General features: G+C 41.8%; 1 protein-coding gene across 4 annotated transcripts in view; it reads right to left on the reverse strand.

Annotated features, from left to right (window-relative positions):
* Window positions 1–12,732, reverse strand: part of DYNC1I1 (dynein cytoplasmic 1 intermediate chain 1) — a 388,679-nt gene that overhangs the window by 231,345 nt on the left and 144,602 nt on the right. The window lies entirely within an intron of this gene.

Genomic DNA, 12,732 nt, shown 5'->3' on the forward strand with positions numbered 1-12,732 from the left:
CCATTTCCAGAGACTTGAGTGTTTTGGTTTTGGTTTTTTTAATATTTTCACTAATTTACTGGGAAGCAGATCCACAGAGCACTCCATGTTGCCATGCTGGAAATGGAAACTTTATATACTTCTTGACTTAGTCAACATATCAGTTGTATTTCTCCAAGGAATAAAAGGCTTGTTATACACTGTAATGTTCCTTAATCCTGATGTCTCTTGACTCTATTATTGATCAAGAGTGATGAACAAAAACAATATCCTGTTCATTTTGATGAGCAGTGAGAGTTATGTTTGAAAAGTATTAATGTGCTTTTCTATTTTTCTTTCTGAACATAATAATCTGCAGCCTAGTCTACCTAGGGCATTCATTTGCTAGTAGAGACTTTAGAATTTGATGCAGAATGAAAATAAAATGGCTAAGGTAACATTCAGCTCCCTTCTCAAAAACTGGATTTTGGAACCCCACAGGACGATGAGAGTCAGGATTAACTGAGGGAGAAAAGCCATTCCAAATTTCTTTTCCTTACCATTTAGAATATCAAAAAAGAAAAACAAACAAACCCATAAAGATCCACTCCTTCTGTCCACTTCTTTCCCCAATCTATGGGGGAAGTTAAACATGGGAGTTTATTTTTAGATAAGTGGCAAGAAAAGGAGCATTCAGGGAGAAGAAGAAGAGATAAGTTTTCAGATACATCTGGATTTCCACTTTCTGAGGAGAAGCATTGGGAAGGAGGAGTGTTAATAAACCAAGAAAAAAGATGAGCACAGGAACCACGGAACCACATTCCTTATTTGGGAATCTACGGAGACCACTATGCAACAGGTCTCGTTCACCACAAGGCAACGACCCAGCTTTGTTGGGAGTGGTTGGCATAAAACAGAAGAACCAGTGAGTGCTCCCAAGCCTCCATCAGATCATCTGAGGCACGGAAACTCAATGGAGAGCCAGTCTGCCACAGGGTCTGCTGTGGTGGATAAAAGGACTACATGGCCTGGGCTGGACATGGACTTCCCGGCCAGGGGTTGAACAGAAGGCAGGGCATTGACTCAAGTTCTAGAAACAATGAAAGCTGAGAAGAGACCAAGTCATCAAGAGCAAAATGGCCCATGCTTCCTGGAGACATTGCCAAGCCAAAAGAACAGAAACGGGCTTCCCTGCTGGCGCAGTGGTTGAGAGTCCGCCTGCCGATGCAGTGGACACGGGTTCGTGCCCCGGTCCGGAAAGATCCCACATGCCGCGGAGCGGCTGGGCCCGTGAGCCATGGCCGCTGAGCCTGCGCGTCCGGAGCCTGTGCTCCGCAGCGGGAGTGGCCACAGCAGTGAGAGGCCCGCAAAAAAAAAAAAAGAACAGACACAAGTTCACCAGCACTGGGTGCCAGTGCCCAGGTGGATAAAGGTCAGGGCAGAGAGAAGCAGATGTCAGCCAGCATACTGCCAAGGACTTGACCGAGGCCAGAGTCCCTCTCATCCCTCCCTACTCCACCAAGGCCATGAGATCATGTAACCTCTTCTCTCTCCCCTCCAGTTTGGCCATGATCTCAGGGAGAAAAGCAGGTGAGAGTGAGGTTCTATGAGGGCTGGAGCGCTCCAGTCAATTTTAACTGAACATACCAACTGAGACTGTTTACAGTAAGAGACTGCACTCAGGTTTATTGCATATCTTTTTTCTATTTTCCCCTAATAGCGAATAGTATTATAGACAGCTGAAGACAAGATAAAGGAGCTGCATTGTCTTTGCACTTCAGATTTGTAATCTGAGTAAATTCTGTAGCAACACTGCAAGAACAATAATGTTTATGAGTGCCCTGGGCATATAACACATACAATTTTTCTCTTTACCTCCCCTTTTTGCTTCTCACCAGAGTAGGCACTTTTCAAATATATATTTTTGGCTGCCCAGCATCCAAACACCCTCTTTTAGAGCAGGGTATACCAAAATAGATCAAAGTAAAGTCATGGCCTCCCCTAATATTATGGAAGCCAGGCTGGGCAGTTATTCCTCTGCCTGGCCCTCACAGCTAATTCAGCGCATGTAACCGAGGCCTGCCTAGTGGACCCCTTTAAAGCTCAAGGGAGCACCGTCAAGGTGCAGGGAGAAGTAGAGGGTTTCAAGGCAGCAGTGACAACAGAATTTAAATCCTGAGCCTAACGGCAGTGCCCAATGACAGGAAGTCCAGGAGGTCCAGGTCGCCTTTATCAACCTGATCAAGTTCAGAGGCATCACCTTGCCGTGTTAGCTGCTGTCTGTCTGCTCAGACTGCCACAGCAAAATGCCATAGACTGAGAGGCTTAAACAACAGAAATTTACTTTCTCACAGTTCTGGAGGCTGGGAAGTCCAAGATCAAGTTACCAGCCAATTGAGTTTCTCCTGAGAGCCCTCTTCCTGGCTTGCAGAGGGTTCCTCACTGTGTCCTCACATGGCCTTTGCTTGGTGCATGCACATGGAGAGAGAGAAACAGACCTCTCTCCCTTCCTCCTCTTATAAGGCCTCAATCCTATCAAATTAGGATTCTGCCCTGATGACCTCATTTAGCCTGAATGATGACCTCATTTTAGCCTAAAAGCCCTATTTCCAAATATAATCACATTGGGGGTTAGGGCTGCCTTCTATTTCTGACCTAATCCTTTAACTTTTAAAATCCATTCTATGAAGTATCTAATATCTTTCCAACAAATCCCTTTTCTGTTTAAGTTAACCAGAGTTCGTTTCTATTGTCGGCAACCATGAACCTAGACTGATCAGAAATTAGTATCAGAAGACAGTCACTCAGGAAATTGGTGTTGGTTATTCGCCCTAATAAGGGCTAAAGAAAATGAAAACTCAAGAGTTCAGGAATGGGAAGCTGTCAGCCGTAACAAATCGCTAGATAATTTTTCTTCTGCAGTGATCTTTAATGAAGTGTCCACTGAAAAGAAGGATTTAAGGGATCAAATTATCACTGCCATTGAAGAGTGTGAACGGCCTGAAGAATTTAAAGACGCTATAGGGTGAGATGGCTGCTTCTAATGAGACTGGACGGCTTAAAGAAGAGAGGACAAGCTCAGATCTCTATATTTTAGCTCAAGGCATAGACCCAGGGCATTTCTCTGGTTGTGATAAATGTCTTCATAAATGTCTGCAAAACTCAAATGAAAATTTAAAATTCTGTGGATGCCTGGATAAAGTCCATTGAATTTCCAGCCTTACCAAGTCACTTATGTGAAAGTGATAGTACTGATCAGGAAATGATGAAAAATTGAATATACAGGAGAATACGGAGGCCTGGAAGTACCCCCCCACACACACACACCAAGCCACACTCTATACCAAGCCTTGCTTCACAGCCAGAGAAGACCCACCTCATTTCTCTTTGCATCTTCAGCATCTTATATCAGGGTTGAGCCAGAGAGCTGGCTTTACCTACAGGCCTTGATCGTCTCACCTTCAGCACAGGGCATCATGCTAGCAAGACCTGAACAGTAAGCTGGATTGGTACCTTCAATACCTTGCTAAGACACAAGTAGGCTACAGGATGGGAGAAAAGTACTTGAAAATATAGAGATCTGCTACTTCAGGACAGTTGCTATGGGTCTAGTGATCATAAACTTCAATGTACATGGCAAATATCTTGTTTCTCTAATAGTAAGAGTTGTCATACTTGGTGGGCCATTCTGGCTTTTGCAGGTAACATATTCAACATTTGCATGTACTGAAACCCATTTACCAGGTGACTCAAAAGGCTTCTACTTTAAAAAAAAAAAAAGGCTTCTACTTTTAAATGGCTATATTACCTAGAAATTTTGGTCCAGCAGATCCAATGATGCCCAAAGGGTCTGTGGAAAATCAAAGAGCTCTAAAAGGGAAGCACAAAACAGGTCCCTAGATTTTAGAGCAACAGTGTAGCCCCTTTACTATGTTACTAGCCTTTTGAGGGATAGGTGTTGGTTTGCCCAACAAGCAGACCCAAGTAGAGATACCAGGTGACTACGGAAAATACGCATTATGAACTGGAGCGCTATCTGATCCACCTGGCCAGAAAGTCAGGTGGATCCACCGCTAGCTCGCTCATTAATGAGGACTATATACTGAGTTGTGACAAGCAATCTCCCTGAGCCCGCTGCTCTCACTCTCATGTTCTTACTCCTGCAGCAATGCCACTCCTCCTGCAGCCTAAAGAGAAGTGTTGGGTGACTAGCTGTCTGAAAACATTTGAGCCTGGACTCTGGAAATTTCTAAGTGATAGGCTGGCAAAAGCCAGAGGTGGACAGCTGACAGGACACCTCCATTTAGGCGTAGGCCTAAAGTTCAGTGGAAAAGAAAAACCACTACAATTCCACTTGGATGAAAAGAGTTTTGATCAGCATATCTCGTTTCCCACTTGAGCTGGAAGAGTAGACCGAGAAAACACTCTATCTAAAACTAAGCCATGAGCAATGACTGAAAGATCACACGTAGAGGCTACCAATGGCAAAAGATTTAGGAAAGAGGTATATGGTGGGACCTTTCAACATAGACTGACAGTGACAGAATATTTATGTACAATCAAAAATTATGCACTGTGTAACTAATAACGACCGACTGTATAGCACAGGGAATGCTACTCAATATGCTGTAATGGCCTAAATGGGAAAAGAATTTTAAAAAGAGTGGATATATGTATATGTATAACTGATTCATTTTGCTGTATACCTACAACTAACACAACACTGTAAATCAACTATACTGCAGTAAAATTTTTTTTTAGAAAATTTATGCACTGTGAAGGAGGCTTCTAATAATCAGGCGGAAGAGTTGATACATTCTATTCTACAACGCCAGTCATTCTCCTGTGTCCAGCTGCACAAGTACTTGCTCAATGGACTCATAAAGTATCTATAGCTACAAGTATGTACAGCTAGGCCATACAAGGACACAGTTGCCCCAACTCAAGATGCCTTGGCTACTTGCCCAACCAGAGATCAACTGAAACTCCCAATATTGAACCAGCCAGGTTGATCACATTTTTCTATTGTGTAGTGGGGAATCCAATTGTCTTCACTAGAAGAACTGCTTATCCTGGATGTTTTCCCCCTGCTTGGCATGCTTCTCCTAGGTTCACTGGTCACAGACTTACTGAAAATATTACGTACTGTAAGTTTGGGCTATCTTCTTGACAATTAGCTTCTCTGCCTGTCTTCTGAGCCTGCCTTTTCAACCTTCAGGTTGATTCTGTGATTTACATAATATCCTTCTACTCAAACTCTTTCCTGCTTAAGTTAACCATAGTTTATAGTGTCTGAAACTATAAATTCTGGCGCAGCTCCTCCCAGGGTCTTACTCTTTGACCTACTTCTCTTTCATTTCTTCCATCATCTGGCTCATAAGGCGAACAGTTGAGGCAACTCTATGACCTAAGCCAGGTCATCCATTCATTCCCACACCAAACATTAGGCACTATGCAGGCACTGGTGATACACAGAATCAATGTGTCTGTTACCAGGGATGAGGACCTATGAGAAGGGATGCCTTGGAGATCAAGGAAACTGGATACGTAAATGAACTTGGGAGAAGCAATCAGTGATCTATGATTACATATTAACTTGATATTAGGTCTATAATTTGGATATTAGTTCTTTTTTTAGTAAAACGTGCTTAGATCATCTACCTGCAATGTGTGAGCCTTGGAGTCAGACAAAAATCTCACAGCCCCTTTTGTGTTAATATGAGCTTCCAGGTCCTTAGCTTCAGTTAAGCTTCTTATTCATCTTCCTGCTCTGAAGAGGTTTTTAAAGATACCTTCCAGTTGTATGAAAAACTAAAGGGATGGAGTCATCGAAACAATATTAGAAGGACAATGTTTTTATTTTATGCAAAATCTTTCACTTCTGAATGCCATGAGTTTACAAAGCACATTAACCCTTGGTGGCCTAGAGATTGCGATATGTTGTTTAATTGATTCACTCATGTTTAAACAAAATTCTCAAACCATCTTCCTAAAATATAAGTTTGTTTTCTAGTACAGTACTGTAGCCAAGATATAATCCTATATTGAGCCTAAAGTTCACAGGATGCTCTAGGGCTAGTCTTCTCAATGGCCCTCCCCTCTCTATAGACCTGTAGATTACAGAGGTATAGTACATAAGACAGTGCCCACCGGCAGCAAGTCTTGCTCTGCATTTTATCTTTTTATTACATTTCTGGTTTCATTTTGAGTTGTCACGAAGCACCCTTTTGTTTTTTTATTAGAAGGAATATTTAGGCTAAAATGAGCTTATTTGACTGAGATTTGATTGTACCATCTCTGGCACTCTCACTAAGTACTTTTTAAAAATAAATTAACTTTTAGCCTGAGGCTTCTCTTCTGGAATATCAAGACCAGCTACAGTCTAAGCCAATATCTATTTTAGTGTCTAATATAAATCAAGAACTAAACCATGAAAGCTCTCCTGACCAATAGCTAGAAAGGTGGCTGAGAGATAGAGAAAACAATTTTTTTTAACTAGAAAATTTTGTCTATTTGATACAAATAATACTTAAAAAGTAATGTCTGAAATGTCTATGTTCCTTAGATCGCCCCCCACCCTTTTTTTTTTTTTTTTGTCTTTCAAGAGTCTTGCCAAGATGATATGAGATTAACATTGTTAAAGAAAACTAATATCCCAGGAGAGGATCTTGAAATCCCTGATCTTGTTAACAATGGGCCTGGAGGCTCTACAGTTTGTTCTGAGAGAGGATTAACACTTTAACCAAGTGTCAAAAGGGAAATAGCAGGCACATTCTAAGGAAGCAAACTGTGGCAGATGTCACTATCTCTCTGGAATAGTGTCAGTTCTTATCTTAAAAACAGAAGCTAAAAATAAGATTAGGTGTGTCATCTTCACTAGGGAGTTTTAATTTGCATTCAGATGCCACCATGGATTGTCACAAAACACATGGTGGTTCTTTAAATAGTAAGTTCAGAGAAGTGTGTTAAGGTCCCGGAAACTGATATCCAGTTGGAGAGTCAAGGTTATGACACCATACCCTGTTTTCTCCCAAGTCATCTCCAGGTGTTTCAGGATTGGCTTCCATTGGGAAATTATATCTCTAAGAACTGTCTGATTTCAAACTTTAGGTTCCAAATAAAAATTTCCACTTAGATCCTACAGTAGATGTCTTTATTGGGCAATTTTGTATCAAAGAATTATGTTCTTGGGACCACCAAGGTGTAGGAGGCCTTAGAATTCAACTATCTGCAGTTTAGAACTCAAATCTTAATTCTGATCTCTCATCACTTCATGCAGAAGGACAGGGGAGCAGCAGAAGTGTAGATAACTAACAAGGAGGTCATACACGGTCTTTAGAAGTCCTTTGGGCAGCATGAAGACAGGGTAGAAGGAGTGAATATTCTAGTCTCTAAACTGCGGACCATGAAGGGAGAACCCAGAGGGGTTCTCACAACTGCCTCTAATATGACAGGATGAGGCTTATTGGAGGACTTACCCTGCTGGGGGTACAATTTGGATTCTGTCCAATCATCTAACGCTTGCTTGGACACGGCTGACTTCACAAAAAGGAGGAGCATCTACAAAGTCATCATTTACCTAGAGGAGTTCTCTACACGTCAGGGAGGTCTCCTCACCCAAGTCCCTCTGCCCAGCCGGAGACCAGCCTGGCTTGTGGGTCTCAGCATCTGACCTGCATCATGAGGGGTCATGGTAGACCTGAGCTGTCCAATTCAGGAGCCACTAACCCCCTGCAGCTATTGAGCACTTGAGATGTGGCTAATGCAACCGAAAAACTGCATTTTAAAATTTAACTTTAATTAATTTAAGTTTAAACTTAAAAACAAATATTTGATACAATTATTGAACAGCTTTCAAATATGTTTGGAACAACAGTGGTATATGAACTTACTTTTTCAATTGTCAATTTTATGAAATCTTATTACACTTCAAGTATTTCCAAGGGAAATTTAGTGTTTGAATTGGGATATGCTGTAAGTGTCAAATACAAACCAAATTTTGAAAATATAATATAAAAAAAGAATGTACTATATCTCACTGATAATTTTTATATTGATTATATGTTAGAATAATAATTGTTAAACATACTAGGTTAAATAAAACATTACCAAAATGAATAATGGCTCATTATGTTTTTATTGGGCAGTGCTGGACTAGTTTATCCTGGGAAACTATCTCTATATTTGCAGCATCTATATTGAACATATGCCAGAGAGGATGGGAAGCCAAGGTAGAAATTCACCTGTTCCAAACTCAAAGTACTTTCTAAACAGTATCTCTGCACAGTACAAACTTGGTGACTGCTTTGCTCTTTCCTGGGCCAAGCCAGGTGGCCTTGGTGACTTTCTCCTTCAGTTCTCATAACTGTGTCATGTTGACGGCAGTAATGCCTGCACCAGCCTCGGGACGGAAATACAGGCCTGGTGGAAATAGAAACATTGAACTCCCCTCCTTACACACTCTCATGACTTTTCCTTAAAAACCCCATAAAACCAGTGCAGCCTTAATGCATGGATCATATTCCATCCTCCCCAGAATACAATGAGCATTTTCTCTTCTTTCTTATTCGTCTAGAATCATTTCATTCTTCATTTCTTCCACTGATATCTATTGAGCCCTTTCTTTGTGCCAGGCACTGTGTTGGGCAGGGAGGTAAAGAACACACACCTTCTAAATGTCCATCGATGGAAGAATGGATAAAGAAGATGTGGTACATATATACGATGGAATATTACTCAGCCATAAAAAAGAACAAAATAATGCCATTTGCAGAGACATGGATGGACCTAGAGATTGTCATAGTGAGTGAAATAAGTCAGACAGAGAAAGACAAATATCATATGATATCGCTTATATGTGGAATCTGAAAAAAAGGGTACAAATGAACTTATCTACAAAACAGATACAGAGTTACAGATGTAGAAAATAAACTTATGGCTAAAAATATTTTAAACGTAAAGGTAAAACAGGGAGGGATAAATTGGAAGATTGGAATTGACATATACACACTACGATATATAAAACAGATAACTAATAAAGACCTACTGTACAGCACAGGGAACTCTACTCAATATTCTGTATTGAGTAGAGAATGGCCTACATGGGAAAAGAATCTAAAAAAGACTGGATATATGTATAACAGATTCACTTTGCTGTACACCTGAAACTAACACAACATTGTAAATCAGCTACACTCCAATAAAGTTAAAAAACAAAACACACTGGCTTCCCTGGTGGCACAGTGGTTGAGAGTCCACCTGCTGATGCAGGGGACACAGGTTCGTGCCCCGGTCTGGGAAGATCCCACATGCCGCAGAGCTGCTGGGCCCGTGAGCCATGGCTGCTGAGCCTGCACGTCCGGAGCCTGTGCTCCGCAACGGGAGAGGCCACAACAATGAGATGCCCACGTACTGCCAAAACACACACACACACACACACACACACACACACACACCCCTTGTCCTCAAGGAGATCCAATCTAAAAGGAAGACATTTAAGTAACAATTAAATATATTAAATAAATTAAATAATAGCTTGATAAGGGGAAGATGGACTATGCCCATGGTATGAGGAGAGACGTCAACCATAAGTGGAACTACCAAGGAGCTGTCCCTTGGTTTTGGTCTGGAAGGAAGGCAAACAGGAGAGATGGCATTCCAGGCGGGAGACAGTAAGTACAAGCCTGTGGAGGCATGAGGCTGCAAGGCATGAGGTGCCTTGGAAAATGCAAGTGGGTTGGTCTCTCTTGGATGTAAGAAACAAGGCATAAGAGGGAAGTCAAGGGAGGCGGGTGGCCAACACGGGGCCACTAAGTTCCCATTTATAAGATATCACGGGGGCTTCCCTGGTGGCACAGTGGTTAAGAATCCGCCTGTCAATGCAGGGGACATGGGTTCAATCCCTGGCCCGGGAAGATCCCACATATCGCAGAGCAACTAAGCCTGTGCGCCACAACTACTGAGCCTGCGCTCTAGAGCCCGTGAGCCACAACTACTGAAGCCTGCCTCCTAGAGCCCGTGCTCCACAACAAGAGAAGCCACCACAATGAGAAGCCCACGCACCACAATGAAGAGGAGCCCCCCTCGCCGCAACCAGAGAAAGCCCGCGCACAGTAATGAAGACCCAACGCAGGCAAAATAAATAAATTAAAAAAAAAAAGATATCATGAAGAGAAGAGGAAGATCAGAGAACTCTTCAAATGATCAACAGGTTATGTAAGTTTCCTCCTCCTCCCTCCAGATTGGCTTACATTTTTCCAGCAAGTTAAGAAGTTCTCATTCTCCTAGGGGTCACTGCAGAACCTGGCGTTTCTAAGATGTCTGGCCTCATCCTTGTCATTCAACAGCATCTGTTGGGAGCCTAGTATGGGTCAGTCACTTTCCCACTATAATAAAGATGCAGAAGACTGGCTTCCTAACGAACCTCAGGACCTCACGGTCAGTCCAGCGAGATATTACTAACACAAAGCAGACGTAGTTTGGAAGGGAACCATTATTTTTTTCCTTCTTATGACCTGGGAATAAGAAGCACGTGTTTAAAGCGTTTTGGAGATAGAGATATCCTGCTCCCCAAATCACTGTTACCTATTCTCAGCCTTCTTTCTCTGCAACTAATGACCTAAGCAGAGAGGGAAGATCTAAACTTGTACTGAAAAACCAGTGTTTGTGCGGACCTCATTCCTAAATCTCCAGGGCTTAAATCATTCTCTGGACTGTTTCTCATACATAACAGGTCATTACGATCGCAAATTAAGAGAATGTTCATTATAGTACATAGTGGAGAAGAGAAGCTTAAGCTTGGGCAAGTCCAAAGTACCTTCCCTTTCATTTTCAAGAGTAAAATGAGAACATGTCAAAAACTGAACGCATAAGAACTCCATTAGATGTAGAACAGATCAATGCTCTGAGATCAACAGTTTGAATATTGTTAAATTTTCCATAGTCACATAATGACTTCAAAAATGATCAGCGTTCCTTCATACACCATGGGCAATAATGAGCTAAAACAGATCTTACACGCACCACAGCTTTACGTATTATCCATCCAAGAGCCTCATTGTGTCATGAAATTCAGTAGTTCATTGTTTCCTGACCCTGAACGCCTGCAGTCGTCATGAAAACACTGCCATGGCCCAAGCTCCCAAATTGGGAGCCAATCCAAACCCGCCACGTGGTAGAGCCTCCCCACTTCACTCAGCAGGTGAAAGGCAAGCGTGGGGCACCCACCCCCGCTGGACGACACCAGGCAGCCAGAGGTCAAGGAATCATCTGTGCTGAGAGGACGATTTGCTGAACTCAAATCCAAAGTTCTTCCTGTCTAAACCCATCGGGGATTGCTTTACTGTCTAGAGCTACGGTAGCTCACTTTGAGTTCAAATCTGTATTGTGGAATTTGAACCGTCAAAACACCCATCACCATAAAAACCCTCTGTGAGTCCTGTTAACAAAACAGAAAGAACTTCTGCCAAGAGCTGAGAAATAAATTCCTTCTTTCATGCTGCTTGGACCACAGCATAATGAGGGCTCCCAAGCTCTCTCTGCAGTAATAAAATGGAATGCCCAGGCTTCTCCTTTTGATGTGTTCCAGTTTAAAAGTTTAGAGTTGATGCCTTTTCATCCTTAATTTATCTTCCCTTGTAAATATTTCTGTACCATTTCCAATATCTAAAGGCTACACGTTTCCAAAAAATAATTCACTCCTTCTCCTATTTCAGTTGTATAACTTTATGTTATGGGTCAAATTTGGGGCTAAATAAACATACCTCAGGCTACAGCTCTGCAAATACCTCTGGCAGCAAATTAACTCAAACAAATGTTTTGGTTGGGTGACGAGGTTATTTTTAATGATCTTCCTGATCTGCCTAGAGGCCCAAGGATAGACTAGGTGAACTCCCAAAGGCTTTTCTAACTTTGCATTTTCTGCCACATTAATATACAGTTCTCAAGTTCATTGAAATAGTTGGTTTAAAATTTCACCACCAGAGGGTGCTACTTGTTTGCTTCTAAAATTCATTTCTTATCACGTGAAAAACAGAGGCCCTGCCACCAAAGAATCATCACCACGCCAGACAGCATTACCCAAGAAAGGTTTTCAGAAGGCCTGTAGACAGCGCTCTACTTCAAGGAATCCAATTTCACTTGTCTTTTGATGTTACGTGTTTAAAACCAAAACTGAAAAGCTCTGTAACTTGCACAAACCAAAGTGCACTGACTTATATATGCTGTAAACCAAGGACGGAATGCGAATCATTTCTCATTTTCATGGCTTTTGTTCAGTATTTACTACACAACAACAATGAACCCAGAATGCTAACATCCTCTTCACCACACCAGACAATACAATAACAAAGTAAAAAGAGAATTTGCTTAGCTATAAAAACAGTGCTATATTCTCTAACAATGCAACCTTCACTTATCCTATTTTAAGCGCACACATCTCCTGCTTCTGCTTTGGAGTAATTTTGCTTTGGTGTAATTTCTGACTTCTAGGAAGCATTTCGATTGATTAGCTTCAACTTCTCTTATTAGTGTATTTTCACAATTTATTGGGATTTGCACAAACATTTTCCACTTGATATTTTCAGGTATGCACGAAGGAGGCATGGAGTGAATTCCCATTCACGCACACGGAGATCGCACGGAAAGTCTTTTTAAATCGTGGTAAGAAATTCTAGCGTGTTGCCATCTGAATTGGCAAAGCAAGTCAGGGGTCAGCAAAGTTTTTCTGAAAAGTACCAGATTACGGTAAAGATTTCAGGCCATGTGAGTCATAAG

This window comes from Tursiops truncatus, chromosome 9 (genome assembly GCF_011762595.2).
Source record: "Tursiops truncatus isolate mTurTru1 chromosome 9, mTurTru1.mat.Y, whole genome shotgun sequence".
Classification (NCBI taxonomy): Eukaryota; Metazoa; Chordata; class Mammalia; order Artiodactyla; family Delphinidae; genus Tursiops; species Tursiops truncatus.